The sequence below is a fragment of the Cnephaeus nilssonii genome (genome assembly GCF_951640355.1).
Source record: "Cnephaeus nilssonii genome assembly, chromosome: 12".
Lineage (NCBI taxonomy): Eukaryota > Metazoa > Chordata > Mammalia > Chiroptera > Vespertilionidae > Cnephaeus > Cnephaeus nilssonii.
The window spans coordinates 14,403,892-14,430,539 of NC_137083.1; the positions used below are offsets into that span (position 1 = coordinate 14,403,892).

General features: G+C 41.7%; 1 pseudogene across 1 annotated transcript in view; it reads right to left on the minus strand.

Annotated features, from left to right (window-relative positions):
- LOC307108487 (ferritin light chain-like) overlaps positions 1 to 26,648 on the minus strand; it is a 105,553-nt pseudogene that overhangs the window by 4,145 nt on the left and 74,760 nt on the right. The window contains exons 3-6 of the transcript XR_013815274.1: positions 18,469 to 18,537; positions 7,516 to 7,647; positions 2,598 to 2,635; positions 4 to 111 (exon numbers count right to left, since the gene is read on the minus strand). The product of XR_013815274.1 is annotated as a ferritin light chain-like (transcript). The remainder of the gene's footprint in view (positions 1 to 3; positions 112 to 2,597; positions 2,636 to 7,515; positions 7,648 to 18,468; positions 18,538 to 26,648) is intronic.

The window sequence follows — 26,648 nt, forward strand, 5'->3', positions numbered from 1 at the left end:
AACCCAAATTTAGGGAAAAGCCATTGATGATTTCTTCCTCCGGGAACCCCATTTACTGCATCTTCCAATGTGGGACTTCCACATTCTGTTGACACTGTTGGAGCCAGCAACCTACAGAGTAATTAGTTGAGGTTTTGTCTACACAGCACCAACATAAGCAATTGGAAAGTGAAAAATTCAGCCAAATAAGTGGGCTTTGTGTGTGGAGGTTCCTACATGACTAAACAGCCAGTTAACTGTTTTTGTTGTTGTTGTTCAGTGAAAGGAAAATGCATTTGGACTAACTGGCTCTTTCTTCGCCATGTGGACCACATTATCAACAATTGGCCCAGGAGAGTTAAGTAGGTTAGAGTGTTTCTTTGTGATGGAAAAGGGAAGAGAAGGAGGCAAAAGGTTGCTGAAAAAAAGGTAAAGAACCAGCGGGTTAGCTGAGGAAGACCAGAGGGAGGGTAGGAATGAAGATTATAAAGGTGACAAGCAGGGTCTACTCAAGATTTCACGATGTGTTAGCAGAACTATCCTTAGTTCTCTTTAGTGTTTTACATTTGTATGTTTCCCCCTCATTGCACCAATAGAGCCATGGTTCTTGAACTTGAGTGTGTATTACAGCCAGCCCACCTCCATAGTGTCCCAGGCCATAGATCTGGGGTAGGACTCAAGAAGTTGCATTTCTAAAAGGTCTCAAGGTATGTCAATTGAAATACTGAGGTTCATCTCATTTACAAAAAAATAGAGAAATGATAGTAAATAAGACACCTACTTGATGAGATGATTACCAAGAAAAAAAAAGGCTCTATTATGGTTGATAGAGAAATAACTCTTAGTAGAGTCACATCTGTCTTAATGATACCTTCAAGAAGCCCAAAGGACCCTGCTTCACCTCTCTGACATTGTTGTGTTGGCTGTTGTCATTTTTTTACTTGACAAAGTGAAAAGAGGTCAGTGCCCCTGACTAAATAGCCAGGTATTGCATGCTTTAAAAATTCTTGCGGCACATGGGTTCAAAATCACTGTTCTAGTCTCTTTCTAGAGCTCCTCTAATGATGTTACAGGCTACCTATCTGCCACAATAAGCCCCCTGATTGACACTAAAGGGGAAGTGAATCTGTTACCTACCACTCAGAACCCAGAGCTCACTACACTTGCTGTTTCTCAGTATGTCAGCTGGATCTACTGTGTTATTCATGTAACCTTGGCAAATATTATTGGAAATTATACAACCAAGCTCATCAAGGCAATAAGCTTATTATATACGAGAGGCCCGGTGCACAAATTTGTGCACCAGTAGGGTCCCTTGGCCTGGCCTGCAGGATTAAGCTGAAACCGGCTCTCCAACATCCCCTGAGGGGTCCCAGATTGCAAGAAGGCGCAGGCCAGACCGGGGGACCCCCCTGGTGAATGATCAGGGTGGGGAGGGATGCGGGAGGTTGGCCAGCAGGGGAGGGACCGTGGGAGGGCTCCAGGGCATGTCCACCCCATCTTGCCCAGTCCCTATCTGCCGGACCCTAGCAGCAAGCTAACCAACCAGTCGGAGTGTCTGCCCCCTGGTGGTCAGTGCACGTCATAGTGAGCAGTTGAGTGGCCTTAGCATATCATTAGCATACTATGCTTTGATTGGTTGAACGGATGACTGGACACTTAGCATATTAGGCTTTTATTATATAGGATCTGGGCATCCAGTTTAGTGGTGTCAGTTTTTCTCTATTTTTTTAAAAATATATTTTATTGATTTTTTACAGAGAGGAAGAGAGAGGGATAGAGAGTTAGAAACATCGATGAGAGAGAAACATCGATCAGCTGCCTCCTGCACACCCCCTACTGGGGATGTGCCCGCAACCAAGGTACATGCCCTTGACCAGAATCGAACCTGGGACCTTTCAGTCCGCAGGCCGATGCTCTATCCACTGAGCCAAACCGGTTTTGGCAGTTTTTCTCTATTTTAGAATACAGTGCATAGTTTTTTGTTATTTTTGAACTTTATTCTAAAATAGATTATCAGAGGTACAGTTCAGGGAACTGATGGTTAAAGATGTCTGGAAAGGCAGAAGTTAATATACATTGGAGATAGAATAGAGAAGTATACACAGTAAAACCCTCTAACTCTAAAAGGTAAGGAATTAGTTACATGAAAAAATTCAAAATATCCAAATATTTTCCAGGTTTTAAAATTTTTTACATGATTTTTAAATCTTTCCTCATTAAATATATCCTCTTATAATAGCATTATTTATTTTATCTTTATTGTTGAGTGTTACAGATGTCCTCCCTCCTTTTTCATTGCCACCCTCTACCTGGTTCCTATCCCACCCCAGGCCTTCACCACCCTATTGTCTGTGTCCATGAGCAATACATATCTACACTAATAAAAGAGAAACATGAAAATTGACCATCACTCCGCTACACCCACCAGCCAATCAGGAGTGAGTATGCAAATTAACGCAACAAAGATGGCAGCGGCCACGGAGCTGGAGAGAGCAGGAGGCTTGGGTTGCTCCCGGTATTGGAGGAAGCCAAGCTTCCCACCTGCCCTGGCTGGCCCTGGCCTTCGCTCAAGGCTACAAAGTTTCAATTATAGAAGATAAATAAATCCCAGATACCTGCTTCCAGCCGGCCCTGGCCTCTGCTCAAGGAGGTGCTGAAAAAAAAAAAAAAAGAAAGAAAGAAAAAAAGGAGGGGCTGGGAGCTTGGGTCGCCGGGGGTGTGTCCAGCCTGCAAACAGCCATCAGCCCCTCACCCAAGCTGGCCAGACACCCCAGTGGGGACCCCCACCCTAAAGGGGGTGTGGCCAGCCTGAAAACAGCCCTCAGCCCCTCACCCAGGCTGGCCACACCCTCATGGCCCAATCCTTGTAAACGGGCAGTTGAACATCCCTCGAGGGGTCCCAGATTGGAGAGGGTGCAGGCTGGGCTGAGGGACACCTCCCCCCCCGCCCCGTGCACGAATTTCATGCACCAGGCCTCTAGTATACATATAAGTTCTTTGTTAAATCTTCCCCTGCCCTTCCCTCTGAGATTTATCAGTTTGTTCCATGTTTCTGGTTCTATTTTATTCATAAGTTTATTTTGTTCCTTAGATTTCACATATACTAGTAAGTGAGATCATGTGATATTTGTCTTTCTCTGACTGGCTTATTTCACTTAGCATAATACTCTCCAGATTCCTCCATGTTGTCTCAAAGGGCAATTGATCCTTCTTTTTTTACAGCTGCATAGTATTCCATCATGTATGTGTACCACAGCTTTTATTTTTATAGTTTATCACAAATCTTATTCCATGCCACTGCCAACTAGTTATACATAAATTGGGGATGTACATTATGAGATTAATATTGAGAGTTAATGTCTGAGAACTGTAAATCCTAAATACATTGATATCAGTAGCTCCTAAGAGCTGTCTAGATTTCTAATTTCTTATTGAATTTAAACACAAAGTAAACATGGAAAAAACAATATGTGCTCAACATTTAATAACCAATTTATAAAGATGATAAAGATTAGGTATGAGTATTAGTATAAAAACAAAAAGGAACAAATAGAAAACTTTATAGGATAAATAAAATAGAAAACTTTATTACATAATTCTAATTTATTTAAGAAATACAAGCTTAATAATGATAATATGGAAAGTATAGGGGCAGCTATAATTAACTCTGTGATATGTTTAATTCAGTATTTATTCTATAGTGTTATACATGTATCCTATATAATAAAAGCCTAATATGCTAAGTGTCCGGCCAATCGGTTGGCTGTTCAACCAATCAAAGTGTAATATGCTAATGATATGCTAAGGCCGCTCAACCGCTCACTATGATGTGCACTGACCACCAGGGGGCAGACACTCTGACCAGTAGGTTAGCTTGCTGCTGGGGTCCAGCCGATTGGGACTGGGTGAAATGGGCCGGACATGCTCTGGAGCCCTCCCGCAGTTCCTCTCTGGCTGGCCAACCTCCTGTGTCTCTACCCAGCCTCAATTGTGCACTGGTGGGGTCCCTCGGCCTGGCCTGCATCCTCTCGCAAACCAGGACCCTTTGGGGGATGTTGGACAGCCGGTTTCAACCCAATCCCGCAGGCCAGGCTGAGGGATCCCACTGGTGTACAAATTCGTGCACCGGGCCTCTAGTGTGTGTGTGTGTGTGTGTGTGTGTGTGTGTGTATACATATATGAACATGGAAATTCTATGAGCTATTTCTTTTACTTAGTTTTATAAGCATACTAGAAGCCCGTTGCACGAAGTTTCGTGCAATAGACTTTCCTTCACCTGGCTGCCAGCACCAGTTTTCCGCCAGCACCAGTTTTCCTCTAGCCACCTGCCGATCAGAGCCCCTCCAGCCAGCACGATTGGCCACCTGGCACCATTTCCTCTGGCCACCCGCCGATCGGAGCGCCTCCCGAAGGCTGGGGGTGGGACTCGGGGTGGCCAATGGCGCTGGCTGGAGGTGCTCCGATCGGCAGGTGGCCAGAGGAAAACTGCTGCTGGCAGAAAACTGATGCCGTCAGCCATGCAATGGGCCACCCCGAGTTCCGCCACCGGCGCCTTCTGCCGGCCCCATGGGTCCTCCCGTAGCGCCGGCCGTTTAGGCCTGTGAGAGGAGCGAGTCCCAGCCCCCCGCTCCTCCCGCCAGCCAATCGGCCACCCTGAGTCCTGCCTCCCGCGCCTCCAGCTGGCCCAATCGTGGGCGTAGCGGAGTGATGCAATTTGCATATTACCTTTTTATTATGTAGGATTGTTTTTATTTTTACACAAGTCATGTAATGTTCTGAGTTCATAATATCCCCAGTTATCATGCAATGGTTTAAGTTCTCTTATTAACTATTACCAAACTTTGGGTTGTTTCCAGTCTTAGAGTAATATAAATAATTGCATAACAAACATCTTTGTGCATGCAGCTGTGTTTCATATTTAGAATTCTTTCCTTAGGAGAGATTCACAGAACAGTAATTAGTGAATCTCTTGATTAAAATTAGCTAAGAGCTTTCTGAAATGAATATTCCAAATTATACTCCATTTGAGGTACCAGGTCTTTTGATTAAAAACCCCAAGGATCAAACCAAACCACTGGGCGCAAAATAGGGTGGTGGAGGGGCAATGGAATGGCTTTAATTTGAATTTTGTAATTACTAGCGAAATTGAACATTTTCCCATGTATTTGTTACCTACTTGAAGCTTCTCCTTACAAATTATACTCTTTATACATGTATTAATTGGGGTCTTGGTGATCTTTTTAAAAAAATTTTTATGGAGATGAAATTACAATATGTGGCCTTAGTCACGGTCACAGGTAGTGGAAGGACAGGAAGATCCCAGAGTCCAAGTAACAAGCAGAGACACTCATGCTAAATAAATGGAAGTCAGAGCAGCCACAGAGAGCAAACAAAGATACAAGGAACAAAGTCCGATGTCAAAAGCCAGCTTCCTGGTATTTGTGTGGCCTCATAAAAGAGTTAGTTGAATTAATTCATATTTTGGGATGCTTTATTTTGAAGTGGCAATGTAGTATGATGAAAAAAGTGTGAGTTTAAAGACTTAGTACCAGGTATATCTTTCAGTCAAGGATCTTTATATGTTCGATGTCACCAATAGCCACACATTCTTTCTGTCTCTATAATATACCCCTTTGTAATGTGCTTTTGCAGCCCTTTTCATCAGAGATAGAGCCTGTTTTTCTAATACTTGCATTTGTACTTTGTCATGAGACTTGCTTTGGCCAGTGGGCCAAACATTAGCAAACAAATACGGGCAGAGGGAAACATTGTATGTTTTTTAATGGAAGAGGGACACTTGAACTGTGATTTTTAAGGCAACTCTGATAGTGGTATAAATGAGGGATTACAGAGGGAGAGATTGGAGGCAGGGGGATGCATCCATCCATTGGAGGTATAGGTAAAAGATAAGGAGAGTCAGCAAATGGGAAGTGTGGGTGGCATTACCACTGAGGGAAGACAAGTTATTTTGGAGCTAGGATTGATTGGGACTTAGAAAGTGATTAGATATGTGGGGTTAAGGAGAGCACTGAGCCAAAGACAACAGTGGTTTCTATATAATGGCACTGGGAGGGGAGTGCTGCAGGACTGAGGTGCTGGCAGGTCATTCATCTATAATAATAAAAGCGTAATATGCTAATTAGACTGGGCATCCTTCTGGACTAAGCCAGGGCTGTGAGGGAAGCCTGGGTCCCAGGTGCCAGAGGGAAGCTGGTGCTGGCAGCCAGGGGAAGGAAGGCCTACTCTTGCACAAATTTCGTGCATCAAGCCTCTAGTCTGTAGATAATTAGGAGGCACGGAAGATGAAGCCCTGGACATATCTTAGCCCAAGTCACATAGCTGCTCATGTTTCAACTGCTATGCTTGATTTTGTTATGGGTCTACTCCATGAGTTTATTCTAGGATTCAAAATGCTCAAAGGACATTTGTGGGGAAAAAAGCTATCATAATTTGAACTTATATTTCAAAAGTATAGAATTACTTTGTTCTATGGTTCTGATGTTATAGCTGATTTATTTTCTTCATTACTGCATAACACTAATCACCATATTTCCTGTTCTAATGATTATATGGTACACTAGAATAAATAAAATTGTAGTTATGCTTTAGAATTTCTCTTCTTGCATTTTATTATTCATTGAGTACCCACAGAAAGGAAAGACAGTAACTAGTAAAGACCAAGGTTAAGGTTATCAGATTTAGCAAATCAGAATATGGGACACCAGTTAAATTTGAAATTCAGATTAAAAAATACAAATAATTGTTCTGTTTAAGTGTGCCCCGTATAATATTTGGTATATACTTAAGCTTTATAGTGTGTTTTTTTTTTAAATCTGAAATTCAAATTTAACCAGAAGACCTGCATTTTACTGGCAGTGCTACCTGAGATGTGTTTTATGCAACATGTTGATGCATATTAAACAGAAAAAAATTATTCTATGGATTAAAATATTAGGGAAATGCTGGAAAAAGCAAGGTGAAACAGATTTCCTTCCCTTTAGGACTTCTCAGAACCTTTAATCAGCTACTACATAAAATAAGTCTCCCACAGGAAGCCAGTTATGAACAATTCCTACCTTTTATTTGACCAGATATTTCCTTGATGCTTTGTAGAAATTGTGAGAATGGTGTTAATCTATTTGTGTTTCCACCAATATAAATAACAGGAGGTCAACATGGCATAAGATACAGATTCAAAAATCTAGGCTCAAGTCCCTGGCCCATCAATCGCTGAGTATTTGAAACTGATTGAGTCTCCAATGACTGAGCATCACTATTTCCTCTAGGGATAACACAACACCTAATTCACAGAATTCTTCTGGGGCTTAGAAGACGGCACATGGAGAGTCGTTTGTACACCAAAAAGCACAATAATATTATAACTAGAGGAGAGAAACAAAACGAAGAATCAGACCCAAGGAGGAAAATCCCAGCAGGGGCTGGAGCTGCTCAGTTGGCAGCACACCTGCTCCTGGGGCCCCCCAGCCCTAAGATTCTAATTCACAGCTGCCTGACTCACTGCATTGTACTCACCCGAAGTCTCGCTAGTGGCAGATAGTGCTGGGTGTTTGTTGTCTGGGGGGAGCTGCCATCTTGCGTGGTGCCTGGATGTTGCTCCCTGGGAGAGGTTTCACCCAGTTCTGTCCCTGAACACGAAGCTGCATCCTAGGAGGATGGATAAGAGCACAAAGGCAGCAGTTGGTCTGAAATCCAATTTAGCTAATTTACTTGTTTTCATTATTTATTTAGTTTCGGCTGACTGCTTTTCACTGTCATAGCTATGGTAGTTATTTCTGTAAAAAATACATCATGAAATTTTGAGGGATGTTCAGTTTGTCATGCCCCAGCTTCTTCCTGCAGCTGGGAAGTGATGGGGAGGTGGGTAATGAAAAAGGAGAAAGACGGAGAAGGGACACAGAGGGATTAGTTGATTATGAGGGATCCCTATGGAACTATATTTCACGAAATTATTTTTTTAAATTAATTTTTCAATTACACTTTACTTTCAGTATATTTTGTGTTGGTTTCAGGTGTATAGCATACTGGTTACACAATCAAACACTTTACAAAATGTTCCCCTAGATATTTCCAGTACCCACTTGGCACCATACATATTTATCGCAATACAGTATTATTGACTATGAAGAGTTTTCAGACCTAATACTGGTAAATCAGTCATCTGTTAATGGTTTTTAGGAAGCTCATCTACAACCAAACAGAAACATTAACAAAGATTGTTGAGGGTTCATGTTTTCTGTTTTGGGAAAGCCTTTGAGCCTTCCATTTTGGTTTTGTTGAAGCCAGAATAAAGTCCAGGGAGTCACCAGAGGAAGCTTCTTGGCACTGAGACAGAGCGAGCAACAGCAATTCATATGTATGTACATTCTTAACCTTCTATATCCTTAACCAACAAAATCAGGAAGGTGTCAAGGAAGCATTGGTTCCCAAGTACATTTCTAAAGAGAAAGGTGGGCCTTTCAGGCTTCTGATAAGGTTGATACTGCTTATTTCTTGAAACTTTTCACATGGTGACTCTACTGCCATCTCATCATTCAGTTTTGACTCCCAGATAATTTTGGTCTCTGGTTCACTGTCTGTGGAATGGGTTTTTTTGTTTTGTTTGATTGTTTGTTTTTAAACATATTTTTACTGATTTCATAGCGAGGAAAGGAGAGGGAGAGATATATAGAAACATCAATGATGAGAATCATTGATTGGCTGCCTCCTGCACACCCCACATTGGGGATTGAGCCCCCAACCTGGGCATGTGCCCTGGCGGGAAATTGAACTGGTGACCTCTAGGTGCATGGGAGGATGAGCCACAGCAGCAGGACTGTGGAATGGTTTTTAATGGTGATACTCAATGGGGCTTCCTATATCTGAATTCTACTAGGTGACCTAACAGCAAAGGGCATGGTTTAACTTGCCAGCTAAATGCATAACTGTAACAACGTGGAACAAATGAATAGAGCATATGCTACAAGCTGCTATGCATGTGACCTTTAACATTTCAGTGATATACGGCTGCTGTGAACATAACTGAACTATAATCAAGAGAAAATAATTTATCTTCTCTCTTCAAAGTACCATACTCCTAAAAGCATTCTCTCATCCAATTTGGTAACAGTAAGAGCTTACAACAGTAAGAACTTGAAAAAAGAAGACAGAATGAAAGAATTTCAATGTATTTTGCCAAAGGGAAATTTACCATCTGCCTGTCTCCATGAATCACATATGCTGAGAATAATATTTTAAAAGATACTGACAACAAGACACAGTAATTTGTAAATGAATATTACTGATGCTGCCCTTTTTAAAGCAATCTGCAGAATAAATCAGGACAGCAAGCTATAGGATTACAAGTCACAGACTTGAAATAAGAGAATAAACTATATTATTGGCTTTTTATAATTGTAATAAAGATCCAAAATCTTTAAAATGTAAATTACTTTGATTCAAATTTTACTGTTCCCATATGCATCTTTTAATTCTGCCCGAGATAGGTAGGATAGGAAAATACATCATTAAGCCAAGACTACAATAAAGTCTTATTGGCAAACATTGTCAGACTTGCAATTAACAATCACAGAGATAAGTCACTGACTGATCTGGTTTTCAGCAAACATTCATTCCCCATGGCACAAATCTTAAAGTGTTATCAGTGGAAAACTTCAATTTTCGATGTGTAGAGCTAACTCAAAAGAAATGATTTTGACTTAAAAAAAAAAAGCAAAATTTAATTTAAAATTATGGAAATTTAGTTAGGATTTTGGGAATAAACAAATATTTTCTAACAATTGTCTAATAATGTGTTTGCTTTATAAACCATAAATTTAGAATGGAAACTATTCACAGTTGATGAAAATTAGGAAATAGGTATCCCCTCTTAAAAACTGGCTTGGAAAGCCCTGGCTGGGTGGCTCAGTTGGTTGGAGTGCCATCCTGCACACCAAAAAGTTGCAGGTTTGATTCCCAGTCAGGGCACATACCTAAGATTATGGATTCTATCCCCAGTAGGGGCGCATTCGGGACACAACCGATGGATGCTTCTCTCTCACATTAATGTTTCTCTCTCAATTTCTCTTTAAAACATCAATTAAAAACATATCCTCAGGTGAGGATTTTGTAAAAAACTTGGTTTGGAAAGAGGGTTAAAGAAAAATGGAAGAAAAGAAGTGTTATATAGACTGATAATTCTTCTATCATAAATCAGGTGATTTAAGCCTGATTGTATGTGGGCTGAGAAACCAAATTTTAAACAATTTGCTCTTCCCTCACCATGTCAGTGGTGGTACTGATATTGCCTTACTTTCTTGTTGGCTAGTAAAGGGTCTTAAAGCAGCTTTCCTAATGATGGAGAGGGACAGGAAAAGCAAGTCTGTGGGCAGTGAGGAAGAGGACCTTGACAACTGCCATTTTCCAGAACAAGAAGTAAATATTTTTCTTCTCTGAAAATTGAGTAAGAAGAAAACTTCTGCATTTTAGCAATTTTAATTCATGCTTCTTCTTTTGTTTCATTCTTCCATCAGGCTAAGTTTTTGTTTTTGTTTTTTTCCACAAAGAGTAACAGTGTGTTACATATATATAATGGAATCTTTTAAAAAATATATATTTTATTGATTTTTTTTACAGAGAGGAAGGGAAAGGGCTAGAGAGTTAGAAACATTGATCAGCCACCTCCTGCACACTTCCCACTGGGGATGTGCCCGTAACCAAGGTACATGCCCTTGACCGGAATTGAACCTGGGACCCTTCAGTCTGCAGGCCGACACTCTATCCACTGAGCCAAACCAGTCAGGGCTATATAATGGAATCTTACTAAACCATAAAAAGAATGAAATCTGGCCATTTGCAAAAACATGGATAGACTTAGAAGAGGGTATTATGCTAAGTGAAATAAATCAGACAAAGAAAGACAAATACCATGTGATTTCACTTACATGTAGAATCTAAAAAACAAATGAACAAACAAAACAGAAACAAATTCACAGATACAGAGAACAAACTGATGGTTATCAGTTGGGAGGATGTGTGAAAAGGTGAAGGGATTAAAAAGTACATATGGCCAATTACAAAAATAGTCACGGGGATGTAAAGTACAGCATAGAGCAGTGATGGCGAACCTATGACACGCGTGTCAGCACTGACACGCGTAGCCATTTCTGATGACACGCGGCTGCATGCCGAGGATGAAACATTTGCTGCTCCTGAGGATGAAACATTTGCAACTAGAGTCTTGGAGTTAGTTTTTTCCTCAAAGTGACACACTACCCGAGTTATGCTCAGTTTTTTGGCGAAGTTTGACACACCAAGCTCAAAAGGTTGCCCATCACTGGCATAGAGAATACAGACAATAATCTACCAAATAAAAGAGTAACATGCTAATTGACCGTACCTTTGCGGCGCCCACCAGCCAATCAGGAGTGAGTATGCAAATTAACCCAACAAAGCTGGAGGGTTAATTTGCATATGCAGGCCCCTAGCGGCCGGGGACAGGGCGGGAAGCTTGCGTCGTTGCCATGGCGACAACACAGACATTTTGCACCACCCCAGCCGCTCCGGGCCTCTGGGCAGCGTGGGAAGGCAGAAAGGCAGCTCCAGGCCAAAGTGGAAAGGCTGCTCCTGCCAGAGCGAAGGCAATGCCAGCAGCCAGGGGAACGAAGGCCCATTCTTTCTTTCTTTCTTTCTTTATTTTTTATTGATTTCAGAGAGGAAAGGAGAGGAAAAAGAGAGAGAGAGAGAGAATCATTGATCCGCTGCCTCCTGCACACCCCGCACTGGGGATTGAGCCCACAACCCAGGCATGTGCCCTGACCAGGAATCGAACCGTGACCTCCTGGTTCATAGGTCGATGCTCAACCACTGAGCCACGCCGGTCTGGCCGAAGGCCCATTCTTGCATGAATCTTCATTCGTGCATCGGGCCACTAATATTATAATAACTATGTATGGTGATAGATGGGCATTAGGCTTATCGGGGAATGACTTTGTAAGTTATATAAATGTCTAACCACTATGATGTACATATGAAATGAATATAATATTGTATGTCAACTGTAACTGGAAAATAAATTAATTAAAGTATATTAGATAATATTGATCTTGTGGAAAAGTCCTGCAGTTTCATAATTATCACTATAACATATGGTAGTATATGTGTGTACAGTTATCATATATCACATATAATTATAGTTTCTTTCTGAAAATAACCATTTGTATCACAGTTAAGTTCATTTTGGGATATATATTCTGTTTTCTTAGTCCCTTGAGTATGTATAATTGCCAATGTTTAAAAAAAAGTACATTCTCATTTTAGTTCTATTTTCTTCAAAATTGTAACTTTAAGAAGAAAAGATACTTAATAGCAAATGGATGTGGAATTGAATGGATTAGAATTTCAAGCTGTTAGAAATTCCAAAAGGTGTCAAAGTGCTTGTGGAGGTTTTTTCTTTTTTCTGAGATATAAAAAGTACTATATGAATGTTTGGGAAGCTTCAAAAAAAGATTGGGGGTTGGGGTGGGGGAGCACTGTTCCCACAGGAGAGTGTAAGTCTCAAATTAGTGTCTAAGATTATACTTTTTTAAAAAAAATGTAGGAACAGAGTTGTAGGAAGAGATAACCCAAATATGTTACTAATTATTTTTCATTCTGCTTATTAGTGAATATGGAAATATGGTCACAAAATTTAAGAACAGGCTTTGCAAGCATATGTGAGTTGTAGACTAAATCCTCAGCCAGTGAATTATTTATACTTATCTAAATCAGCACTGACAAGGGTAAAGATTAAATACAGTAGAAATACTATTTGGGGATTAATCTGGCATACGACAAGTATAGGCAGAAAAGGTAAAGAAAGAACAATGTAAAAAAATTGTGACCAATATATTGTGGTAAATTACAAGCTACTTATGATTTTGACATTAGAAGGCATGACAAATTGTTCTATTTTAAACTTTAAAAAGATGCATAAGTGTTTCAGAGTAATAAAATTGGATTCTTATTTGAGTCCATGCAATAATAAACTCTGCTTTATCCAGCAGCACCACAGGACACAATATTTAAATTGTAAGCTAATAAATAAATAAATTGTAAGTTAAGCATAAAGTAATATTTTGATGAAGCCATAATAAAACTATGAGGAAAATTAAGTGAATGTGTGATTATTTTTATGACTTTGAAGGTGTCCAAGAGCACATAGAAGACAAAAATAGTATGACCAGAATATAGAGCCCAATCAGGCAGTAAAGAAATTTGAAGAATCTAAATAAGGCCGATAGGAAATTATCTGCAAACTGAATAAAAGTACAGAATTCTGTTAACAGATATAAGGTGCTAAATTAAAAGAGATTATGAATGAATGAATGACTGATGAATGCTATAAACACTCAGGAGGCAAAGTTTATTACAATCACTTCCAGCTATATGGTATCAACTTGGAGTCTCCTGTTAGCACAATGACCTTTAAAAACAGTGTGTTATAGCCCTGGCCAGTGTGGTTCGTGGGTTGGGCATCATCCTATGCACTGGAAGATTGCTGGTTTGATTCTTACGGGTTTGATTCCCTTGTAGGGGGTGTGCACGAGGCAGCTGATAGATGTTTCTCTCTCCCTCTTTCTTCCTCTCTAAAAACATCTATAAAAATATTTTTGTAAAAAAACAGTTCGTTGTATTCATGTGACTCAGATAAAAGCATCCTAAAATTAATCTTTGATCCCATGTGCCGGTCTTAAATTTTTCACTGAGGAGTAACTATAACTAACCTTCTCCATGTTCTATGGGAAATATGTTTTCTTAATTAAATGACCTTCTATTCAGAGAAGATAAATATGAATAGAGATAAAATAGAAAACTGTGTGACATCTTTGTATTAAAATCAAAAGAATCTGGGTGGTAATTCTCTGAAGACATTTTAAAAGTCTTATCTATTTGAAGCAAAGGGTGTAAGAGAATTTTATTAAGCATATAAGTAGAATCAGAATCTTTGAAATAACATGAAATTTTAATTTCTAAATTAAATGTATTACATTTATAAGAGGAAGGCTTGCTTTTAAAAAAAAATTATTTTAGAGAGAGAGGAAAGGGGAGAGAAACGTTGATTTGTTGTTCCACTTATCTATGCATTCATTGGTTGCTTCTTGTATGTGCCCTGACTGGGGATTGAACCTGCAACTTTGGTGTACTGGGACAACCCTCTAACCAACCAATTAACCTGGCCAGAGCAAGACCTAAATGTTAAGTTTTAAGTTTGTCTTATCAGATATCTGCAGTCCTTAAAAAGAAAATGGTCTAACTAAACACAGTTTAAAACATATAACTAATTTAATTAAGTTTAGAAATGGAGCTTATTATATAACTAGAGGCCCAGCACATGAAATTCAAGCGCGGGTATGGTCCCTAGGCCTGGCCTGTGATCAGGGCCATCTTCCTTGGCTACCCACAACTGCCCTACCCTCCACTGCCGCCATCCCCCACCCCCACCCCCCGGTTCCCCATTCACCATTGGGCGATCAGAGCCTGACGGCCAGGGGAAGGGACCGAGAGGTTGGCGTTCCCGCCCACTTACTGGCCCGCCCCTACCGTGGGTTGCCCTCTGTGTGTGGGGTGACCAGCAGGGCAGGGGCCTTGGCCTGGTGCCACCCATGTCCCCTGCCACCTGGCTCCCTGTTCGCCATTGGGTGATTGGAGCCTGCTGGCCAGAGAAAGGGACCAAGAGATGGTCAGTGTGCCTCATGGTGACTGGTTGATCAGTTGTTCTGGTTGTTCTGCCGTTAGAGTCAATTTGCATATTACCCTTTTATTATATAGGACTAGAGGCTCGGTGCATGAAATTCGTGCATGGAGGGGGGTTGTCCCTCAGCCCAGTCTGTACCCTCGCCAATCTGGGACATCCCTCTCACAATCCAGGACTGCTGGCTCCCAACTGCTCGCCTGCCTGCCTTCCTGATTGCCCCTAACTGCTTCTGCCTGCCAGCCTGATTGATACCTAACTGCTCCCCTGCCAGCCTGTTTGCCCCCAGCTTCTCTCCTCTGCCAGCCTGGTCACCCCTAACTGCCCTCCCCTGCAGGGTTGATCACCTCCAACTGCCCTCCCTTGCAGGCCGGGTGCCTCCTAACTGCCCTCTCCTGCTGGCCATCTTGTGTCCACATGAGGGCAGGATCTTTGACCACATGGGGGCAGCTATATTGTGTGTTGCAGTGATGATCAATCTGCATATTACTTTTTTATTAGATAGGATAGAGGCCTGGTACAGGGGTGGGGGCCAGCTGGTTTGACCTGAAGGGCATCCTGGATCAGGTGGGGGTTCCCTTGGGATGTGGGGCGGCCTGAGCGAGGGGCCTGTGGTGGTTTGCAGGCCGGCCACACCCCCTGGCAACCCAAGTGGAGGCCCTGGTATCTGAAATTTATTTTCCTTCTACAATTGAAACTTTGTAGCCTGGAGCGGAGCCAAGCCTGGGGCTCCCTCCGAGGCCGGCCTGTAGCCATTTGTGTTGGGGTTATAATTGAAACTTTGTTGCCTTAAGTGGGTGGGCCCGGCCAGGGTGTGCGGAAAGTTTTGCTTCCTCTGTTGCCGGCGGCAACCCTGGCCTGCTCTCTCAAGCTCCATTCTGCTGCCATTTGTTTGAATTTGTTTACCTTCTATAATTGAAACTTTGTAGCTTGAGTGGAGGCTTAGGCCTGGCAAGGGCAGGCAGAAAGCTTGGCTTCCTCTGTTACCTAGGAAACCTTGCTCTCTGTGGCTGCAGCCATGTTGGTTTGGGTTAATTTGCATACTCGCTCTGATGGGATGGTGGGCGTGGCTTGTGGGTGTGTCGGAGGTATAGTCAATTTGCATATTTGTCTATTATTAGATAGAATGGGATTTTGGTCTATTCAGTTTTAAGTAATCAAGCATTGATCAAAGAACCAGTGAAAGTAATTTTATGCAAAATTTTATATATAATTTTTTGTATTTCATCACATATAAACTAGTGAGAATGGGCAGACTAAGACATTTAGAAGAGTAAGATTTGTCCAAGGTGGTTGTGGCCAAATTAGACTTTTTTTTTCAATGTCAGTGACCAAAAAGAAAGCATGTCTGTGGAGCATATTCCAAAACACAGAAGGCAAGAGGAGAATGTATAAAGTCAATGCATTTAGCAGTAGTGAAGTAAATAAGAAAAATCACTAGGTGTATGTAGATGAGCTCATTATTAACACAGAATGTCCACATATTGCATTAGCGGAATTTCAGAAGCTACAGAGAGAATAAAGATTTGTTGCAGTTAGTATTTTAGTAGTGATACAGGAGAAAACTATCAATTAGAGTATCTGGAGGAGGCCATTATGATGATACAGAGGAAGATGGCTCAGTAAAAAATGGTAGAAGACTATTAAGACCAGGATAAATATTACTTGAACCATTCACTCATGGCTAAGAGCTATACTAATATGTAGAGAGGGACCTAAATGTAACCTCACTATCCTGCCATATTATATACTAGAGGCCCAATGCACCAATTCGTGCACAGGTGGGGTCCCTTGGAGTAGCCTGCAGGGATTGGGCCCCAGCTCACACCCTGAGCCTCCAGCCCCAGCTCATGCCCCCAGCCTTGCAGCCCCGCCTGGCACCCTGCTGTGGCCTGGTGCTGCCCCCTCACCTGCTCTACCATCCTGCCCGCGGGCGATTGATTGGGGCCGGGTCCCTGCCTGGCTCCCTCAGCACCTGGGAGCCCGGTGGCAGCCCCGCCTCCCACTACTGCTGCTGGTCACAGTCTGCAGGGCCATCGGGCCCCTGCTCACACCCGCCTTGGCCTGGAGCCACCCGCTCACCTGCTCCACCATCCTGCCGCGGCCCCGCTCTCATCGGGGCCCAAGGGGGCCTGCAGCATCTCCAGTGCCACGTCACTGACGCCTGCCATGTTCTGTGCTGCCCCCTGGTGGTCAGCACACATCATAGCGAACAGTTGAACTCCCCGTCGAACAATTTGCATATTAGGCTTTTATTATTTAGGATGACTGTAGCATAACTGTGTATAGTTTATTCAAAGTGTTGTTATTATTTTATTAGACCTTTATAGGCCTGTGTAAAAGAAAGCCTTTAAACACCTAGAGTTCATCACTCTTTTGTGATTGGACAGAGCTTAGATAAGACAGCATACAGTATTTCTTCTCTAACGGAATAATTTTGTTAGGGTGACTCAGAGGAACATCTTTAAAATCTCGATCAAATGAGATTTCACTTCAACCCCGATAAAACATTGGGGTTTAGATTTCAGGGTCCTGTTTTTGTTTTTTTAACTGTTTAGGGCAGTGGTTCTCAACCTTTCTAATGCCGTGACCCTTTAATACAGTTCCTCATGTTGTGGTGACCCCAACCGCAAAATTATTTTCGTTGCTACTTCGTAACTGTAATTTTGCTACTATTATGAATCGTAATGTAAATATCTGTGTTTTCCGATGGTCTTAGGCGACCCTTCTAGCGGTTCTCAACCTGTGGGAAACACAGATATTTACATTATGATTCATTAACAGTAGCAAAATTACAGTTATGAAGTAGCAACGAAAATAATTTTGCGGTTGGGGTCACCACAACATGAGGAACTGTATTAAAGGGTCGCGGCATTAGAAAGGTTGAGAACCACTGGTTTAGGGCATGCTGATTAACATTATCATCAATGTTTTCAATCTTGGGAAGAGAGAGACAAGGATCAGGATGATTAAGAGATTGTCTGAAACCCAGTTTTATGACCTTGGTCAAGTCAACTGTTTCTCTGAACATGAGCATCTACATTTATAAAATGAGAACAATAAAATTTCCTGCCTCATCAGATTACTATAATGACCAAATGGCCCAAGCCTTTTATTTTTAAAGTGTTTATTAAAATACCTGTGTACAGTAAATACTAAATATTTAGTCATTAAAAGAAAACAAAAGTATGCATTAGTAAATGTTTAGAGGACTCTTTATCATTGTATGTGCTAATTTGTATTTTTTTCACTTGTCTGATGCAATATGCATGTTAATTGTCCCTTCTTATTCTCAAAGGTATGAAAAGGAATACACTGGAATGTTATGGAACTGACCTAAACTATTGGTCCATCAATAGCTGGAGTAGGCTGGACTCCAAATCCAATATAACTGGTGTGTTTATGAGAAGACTGCCATTTGAAGACACAGAGACACATAGTGAGAACACTCTGTGATGATGGATTGAAAGGAGGATTGAAGTGATGCCTCTGCAAGCCAAGGAACACCTGGCATTACCAGAAGCCAGTAAGAGACAAGGAAGAACTCCCCTATAGATTTCAGATGCTGACACCTTAACTTCACACTTTTAGACTCCAGAACTGTCAGACAATACATTTCGGTTGTCTTAAGCCACCAAGTTTTTGGTACTTTGGTTCAGCAGCCCTCGAAAACTCATACAGTGACCTTGATCAACTTAGTTACTTTTCTGAGCCTCAAGTTTTCTCACCTTTAAAATAGGAATAACAAGCCAACTTACCTCATAGAGTTGAAGTGACCCATGCAAAAATCAAATGTGTTAGCTATTTTTAAAAAACTGGGTGTTGACCTACAAAAAAATTGAAATGAAAGTAAGAATATACTTTTGAGTACCAATATGATGTCCAAAGGCCTTAAGAGCTCTTAAAAGAATCTATAATAATAAAAGCATATTTGCTAATTAGACTGGACGTCCTTCTGGACTACCTTCCTGACAAAGCTGGGGCTGCAAGGGAAGCCTGGGTCCCAGTTGCCTGCCGGCGGCTGGAGAGAAGCCTGGGTCCCCGGTACCAGAGGGAAGCCGGTGCCGGCAGCCGGGGGAAGGAAGGCCTACTCCTGCATGAATTTTGTGCATCAGGCCTCTAGTATTGATAATAAAATCCCATGAATCTGCTAATTAGGATTTTATGCAATTGGTGATTGGCTTTCATTCTCTGCCTAGCTTGCATTCTCAAATTGGGATGGGTAAAGCAGGCAACTCAATCTTGGGAAATGGCAGGAAAAAGGACAGCCTTGCAACTCCAATATTTTTCTTGCCTAATGTACTCAATCATACAAATGAATGAGGCACCAGCCAAAGCTGAGATTCTCAGAATGAAGCTTGTGTACAGGAAGTCCCAGAATTGTTCCCATTGACATTTAAACCAGATTAGACAATCACCACCAGGTTAGTGGCACAAAATTAGAGGGAACCAGGAGTGTTGATTCATGTAGCTGGACCCATAGAACTCTGGACCAGCTAAGTGGGCAGGCTTGCCTATTCATTCCCTTGAAATAATGCAACTCTGAATTTTATGCAATTTAAACTTTTGGACTCCTTTTGCAATTTAATGTTTAGCATATCCATCAGTTTATTAAAATCTTTGAATAGATATTTGCAGTGTATTCATCATTTTGTCAAATAAATGTTTGCACCTTGTGTGAATCATTTAGCTGATAATCTTTTTATTTTGAAACCTATTATGTAGCTTAGGGAGGTGAATACCTGGATGTGTGCAGCTCTTTTCTTTAAATATCAACAGATATGCACATTGCACTCAAAATTAGAAAGACTGACATTGAACTTGTTTCCCCAAGGAAAATGAAATGCAAATAAATGGTCCATTAGCAGGCAGATTAATGCTTCTTATTCAAGCAGTGTTTCCACCTGCTTAGATATTGTGCTCTCTGAGATGAGTCTTCCAAAGAGTCGATATATTTCCTCCCTCTCCCCCAACTTATCCAGATGTTTGAACAGAACATGGACCTAGGCTTAAAAGAAGATGTTTGACTTGTAACTTAATTCTTGAACAAATTAGCCAGATTATATGTTGCTAAAATAAGAGAAGTTAAGAGTGGCTTGGATTTCCACCCAAGTGGCAGAATTAAAGGAGGAATAAATAAGTGACCAAACTATTCTAATTTCTATCTAATCAGTAGGGAGGTCTCTGTCCTCCTTTCTAATGCTCCTGGATTCCTTTTATTTTTTAGTTATAGAGATGAAAGGCACTTAGCACAAGTTTAGGAGTTCTAATTTTAGCCATTCGCTTGGTATTAGAATCCTAAAGACTGGGAGTCTATTCTCAAATGGTCGACAAATGGAAAGGATCCGCAAAGTAAATCACTTAACAACTGAGAACATCTCTGTGTGACTGCAGGTCTGGAATCTCATTGAGAGCATTCTTCGTAGAAGACTCAATTTGTTGAGCTTCACACTATAGCATTCTACTACCATACAAAGTGGTGTGTAAATTACATTTCACAGTAATGCCAAAGGCTTGAGCCTTCCCTTTGATATGCTAAGAGTCACAGCACATTCTTCAGGATTCACTGAGACACAAGTTAGACAGGGCAAGACTGAGCCCTGGTAGGTCTGTTTCTTCTAGCCTGCCACACAGCAAGCCAAAATGTTTACAAAGGCATGTGAAAAGAAATGTGGAGGATCATATTGTATCTTGATACACCATGTGACTTTTCACTTATCCCTACATTACTGCATTGGTTGTTGTAGTAACAGAACAAGACAATGGTGAATTCTTCTAACAGGAAATATATATCCACATGCATATTTCCAAGAGCATATATGGCTCTTCACCAAGCCCATAGCCTAAAATGTTACAGTTGATATGATGGTCTTTGGACAAAGGGGACACCTGGTCATCTATATATATAAAAAAGCAGTGACCATAATGACTGAAGGCTTGACTGAACACCAGAAGTCAGTCCTACAGTCAGTGCTGGGTTGCCATGGTTGAGGGGGCTGCGGATCAGGCCTGGAGAGAGGCCTGGAGAGAGAAGCAGGGTCTGATCCGTAGCCTCCGTGGCAGCTGTAGATCAACACTTGCCTCTTTCTCTCTAGGCCTGGCCAGCAGCACACCTCTCTTTCTCTCCAGGCCTCTGCGGGGGCTGCTGATCAGCCCTGCCTATCTGTTCAGGCCAGGAGGTAGGACCTGAGACACTGACTGGCATAGAAACCAACCAATCAGAACCAAATCTGGGTGAACTGTGAGAAGTTAATGGCTGCCTAGGAGGCAGAGCTTTTGACGCTGACTGGCAGAGAAACCGACCAATCAGAACCAAATCTAGGTAAACTATGAGGAGCCAATGGCTGCCTAGGAGATGGAACTTTTGACCCTGACTGGCATAGAAACCGATCAATCAGAACCAAATCTGGATGAACTGTGAGGAGCCAATGGCTGCCTAGGAAGCAGAGCTTTTGACGCTGACTGGCATAGAAACCGAACAATCAGAACCTAATCTGGGTGAAATGAGAAGGCAGAACCTGAGGTGGGGGCTGAGGAGGGGTTTTCAGGCAGTTGGGGGTGAGATCAGGCCAGCAGTGGAGGGCAGTTAGGGGTGATCAGGCAGGCAGGCAGAGGCAGTTAGGGGTGATCAGGTAGGCAGGCAGAGAGGTTAGGGGCGATCAGGCCGACAGGGGAGGGCAGTTAGGGGTGATCAGGCAGGCAGACAGAGGCAGTCAGGGGCAATCAGACAGGCAGGCAGAGAGGTTAGGGGCGATCGGGCAGGCAGGCAGAGGCAGTTAGTGGTGATCAGGCAGGCAGGCAGGTGAGCGGTTAGGAGCCAGTGGTCCCAGATTGTGAGAGGGATGTCCCCGATTGGAAAGGGTGCAGGCTTGGCTGAGGGAAATCCTCCTCTCCTCCCGTGCATGAATTTCATGCACCAGGCCACTAGTCTATATATAATGTGCTCAGATAGTCTACAATTTCATGATTTGAAAAAGCAATGTGAAGCTTTAACCATGTGAAATTGCTAGTGTCAACTGTGTTTTACCTAAAAAATGTTCTCTACCTCACACTGTTCAAAGGTTGGAGTAAAAAGAGAGGGAGGAGAGTGGGTAGTTTGTTTGGTGATTCTTTTTTTTTCTTTTCACTTTGAGAATAGATGAGCAACTTGAATTAAATGTTGTTTGTTTTGATTCAGAATCACCTTATTGATGCTAAACATGAAGGTGTTTATTCTCCCTCCCTTAGTTAAAGAGTTTGACAAACTTTATTCTGTTTCAGATGCATTTCTAATTCCTACCTAAGTAAACAAACCATAAACTTGACTTATAATGCGCGCCTTTTCAATCTTAGAATTGGTCATCTTTCCTTGTTTTAGAGGCTCCCAATCCACTAAACAAGGTACACAAAGAAATGATCCTCCACATTTCTTTTCACCAGGTAACAGATTAAAAAGAAAGAAAAGATAATCTGTGCTCTTCTTTCCTCTCTGTTACCCCTTTGGCCCTACCAGATGTAAAACTTATATTTTTCTCAACTTTTTAAAAACTCAGTAAGTGCCCTGTGGGTTAGCTTGGACAAAGGCTGGCTTCCCTTAGCATCATCTTGCTAAAGGAATTACAGAGCTCTTCTCCGGAGGTGATGTGCTTTGGGGTTAACACTCACATTAGTCATAAAAAAAAAAAAATGGTATCTGCTATTTAAAGGACTCCTGTTAAGAATACATTTCTGGATTAAAAATTAAATTCCATCTAATCTTTTAGTTAACTTCCTTCTCCCCAGAGACTGTCTTTGATAAAAAGTATTTGATTTGCTAAAGCTGTGCAGCATTTTCTTGCTGACAGTTAAAATTAGACCTTTCTGAAGTGAAGCAAACAGGAGCAAAAAAGGAGATAAAAATGTCAGACACCCTTTGGGAACGTGCTGCAATTTGTTGTAATCTATCAGATTTTTCTTTCTTTCTTTTTAAATCAACTGAACTCAGGATCTGCCATTTTAATAATATTATTTTGAACTAATTTTTGTTTCTTCTTGCCAAAGTGGAGACTCTGTTTATGGGAATACTAACTTTGAGATTTTCATTTGGAGCATTAGAAAAACAAAACTGAAATTTTAACTGGTTTGATACCTTTACCTTCCCCATAATTTAAAAAAATCTTATTATTACTCTCATGGATTTTTCTTTTTCAATTTGTACTCTGTTGAGAGTCTTTTATAGCATGGGATGGTGTTAAAATGATTAATAATTATTTTTTTTCTACTTACACAATATTAGTTCAAGGAGCTTAATGCACATTCTAGCTCATTTTGTTTGCAAGTAATAGTGTCTTTATTTGGATGACAGAAAATCACAGAGAAGTTAGGCATTTCAAATAGAATCATTGGTAGTTACAGAAATGGAATTTGGAAGGCAAATTATTCTAAAAGACTGTATGCCATCAAATACATTCATAGAATAATAGGATTCAAAGGCTCTTAACTGTTGCATGGTAAAAAGCCCAGATCAAATCAGCATTTTAATTTCTTCTATAACATCCTGATCTAGTATTTATTTTATCTCTTGATACATTTGCTTCTGTGGCAGCCTATTCCATAAAGTGAATCACAAAACAAAAGATCAAATCATTGTAATCACATATGCAAGTAATTGCACAAATGATTGTAAAAAAAAAAAAGTTTGCTGATACAAAATCTACATAGCGAGCTTAAGCAGAGGTCCTAAATTGGAGGTGAATTCCCTTTTTCAAAAAAAAATTTTGTAAAATGCAACATACCATAAAATTTACTATTTTAACTATTTTTAAGTGTTTCCTTAGTGGTATTAATTACATTTACATTATTGTGCAACCATCACCACCATCCATCCCCCTAAAGATTTCATCTTCCCAAACTGAAACTCTGTACCAATTAAACACTAACTCCTCTCCCTCTTCTCACCAGCTCCCAGTAGAACCACCTTCTACTTTCTGTCTCTATGAATTTGTCAATTTTGGTGGAGTCATACAATATTTGCCCTTTTATGCCTGGACTAGAGGCCTGGTGCATGAAATTTGTGCACGGGGGTGAGAGGGTCCCCTCGGCCCAGCCTGCACCCTCTCCAATCCAAGACCCCTCAGGGGATGTCCGACTGCCAGTTTAGGCCCTATCCCCGGGAACTGGCCTAAACCAGCAGACGGACATTCCTCTCACAATCCAGGACTGCTGGCTCCTAACCACTCACCTGCCTGCCTGCCTGATCACCCCTAACTGCCCCCCCCCCTGCCAGCCTGATCACCCCTAAGCACCTCTGCCTGCTGGCCTGATTGCCCCTAACTGGCCCACATGTTAGCTTATGTAATTACTTAAGCTTATAGGTATTTGAATTTGGAACCAATTTTTGAGCCAAAGAGTATCCTATCTAATAAAGAGGGAATATGCTAATTAACCATCATGCCCTCACAAGGATGGCGATGCCCACAGCCAATAAAGATGGAATATGCTAATTGACTGCCACGCCCCCACAATATGGCAGTGCTTATAGCCACGGAATGGTGGCACCCAATCCCCTCAGCCTCGCCTCATCCAGCTAGAGTTCCCCTCAGCCCCACCTCATCCAGCCTCAGTCCTCCAGTACCCTCAGTCCCGCAGGGTAAGGCAGTTGGGGATGATCATGCTGGCAGGAGAGCAGTTAGACGTCAATCAGGCCACCAGGGTAGTGGTTAGGGGGCTATCAGGCTGGCAGGCAGATTGGTTAGGGGCAATCAGGCAAGCAGGCAGGCAGGCAGGCGAGTGGTTAGAAGCCAGCAGTCCCGGATTGTGAGAGGGACGTCCGACTGCCGGTTTAGGCCTGATCCCTCCAAGGGGTCCCGGATTGAAGAGGGTGCAGGCTGGGCTGAGGGACACCCCCTCCCACGTGCACAAATTTCGTGCACCGGGCCTCTAGTTAATAATAAGATGGTACCTTGAAGTGTGAAATATAAAACATTGAGTAGGAGGCTTTTACTTTGGATTACTATCCTCAAGAATAAAGAATAGAATCTATTTGAAGGGACAGTTAGAAGATGACAGCAATATAAAAAGATATATACGTGATATGTTCAACATTCAATCAACACTATATATTTACTGATCATCTGTGATGTACCAGGTATTATTCTAAGCACTTGGAAAGATATTAGTGAACAAAATAAGTATAACCCATGCCCTGTTGTTGTAATATATATTCTAGTAGGAGGGGGGAGGGGATAATAAATTATTAAGTATAATTAAATAAGTGAATAAGCAAATTATATGTTACAATAATATAAGAAGCAGCCAGGTAGCTTATTTGGTTAGAGCATCATCCTGATATGCCAAGGTTGTGGGTTGGAGCCCTATCAGGGCACATACAAGAATCAATCAATGAATGCATAAATAAGTGGAACAACAATCAAGTTTTCTCTCTCTCCCCCTTCCTCTCTCTCTTTATTCAATAAATAAATTTTTTAAAAGGCAGGATACAATATCGTATTTAATTGTACCAGGTAAAAGTATGCCTATTTTAACAAAAAAAAGGAAATAGGCAAAATCTTAATACTTACATTAGAGTTTAAGATTTTTTATCTTGTTAATGTGTTTCGAATTTTCATTAATATTATTTAGTTATTTAAAAATAAATCCAGATTTTTAAAATGAATAAAGAAAAGTAGTCCACTCAGTTGTAGGGCATCAATTTTTTGATGAAAGGCTGAAAATAAGAACTTGTTGTTTGGCCACCTGGTGCCCCAAATTCAGAGGTAGAAATTTTGTTTAAGGACCCAAATATATATGTCTATGTCTATGTATTATATATGTACTAGAGGCCCGGTGCATGAAATTCATGCACGGGGGGTGTATGTGTCCCTCAGCCCAGCCTGAACCCTCTCCAATCTGGGACCCCTCAAGGGATGTCCAACTGCCTGTTTAGGCCCCATCCATGTAGGATCGGGCCTAAACAGGCAGTTGGACATCCCTTTCACAATCCAAGACTGCTGGCTCTCAACTGCTTGCCTGCTTGCCTTCTGATTGTCCCTAACCGCTTCTGCCTGCCAGCCTGGTCACCCCCTAATCACTCCCCTGACAGCCTGATTGATGCCTAACTGCTCCCCTGCCAGCCTGATTGCCCCTAACTGCCTTCCCCTGCAGGCCTTGTCACCTGTAACTGCCCTCCCCTGAAGGCCTGGTCACCCCTAACTGCCCTCCCCTGAAGGCCTGGTCCCTCCAACTGCTCTCCCCTGCAGGCCTGGGTCCCCCCCCCAACTGCCCTTCCCTGCAGGCCCAGTTGCCCCAACTTCCCTCCTCTGCCAGCCTGGTCACCCCTAACTGCCCTCCCCTGCAGGCTTGATTGCCCACAACTGCCCTCCCTTGCAGACCTGGTCCCTCTCAACTGCCCTCCTCTGCTGGCCATCTTGTCGCGGCCATCTTGTGTCCACATGGGGGCAGCCATCTTTGACCACATGGGGGCAGCCATCTTGTGTGTTGGAGTGATGGTCAATTTGCATATTACTGTTTTATTAGATAGGATATGTACATACCCACGACTTGATGAATTTTCACAAACTGAATGCTCTGTTTTTGGCATTTATACTATTGTTCTTTCTCATCCCTTAGATCCTGAATTAAATGTCATATCCTCAGAGAGACCTCCTCTAACCACCCAATCACTATATATTTATTGATCATCTATGATGTACCAGTATTATTTCCATCAGAGTGGCTCTCAAAGTACAGTCGGGGATTGCAAGGGTCCTCAAGATCTCTGCCAGGGGTCTATGAGGTCAAAACTGTTTTTGTAATCACACAAAGTCATCCTTTGTCTTTACATTCTCATTCCTTTATGAGTGTATAGTGGAGTTTTCCAGAGGTCACAACGTGAGTGATGACATCTCTCTGGTGGCTCTTAATAAAATGTGTGCTTGAGTGTTCTTATGTTTTAAATTTTTCAGTTTTTTATTTTTAATAC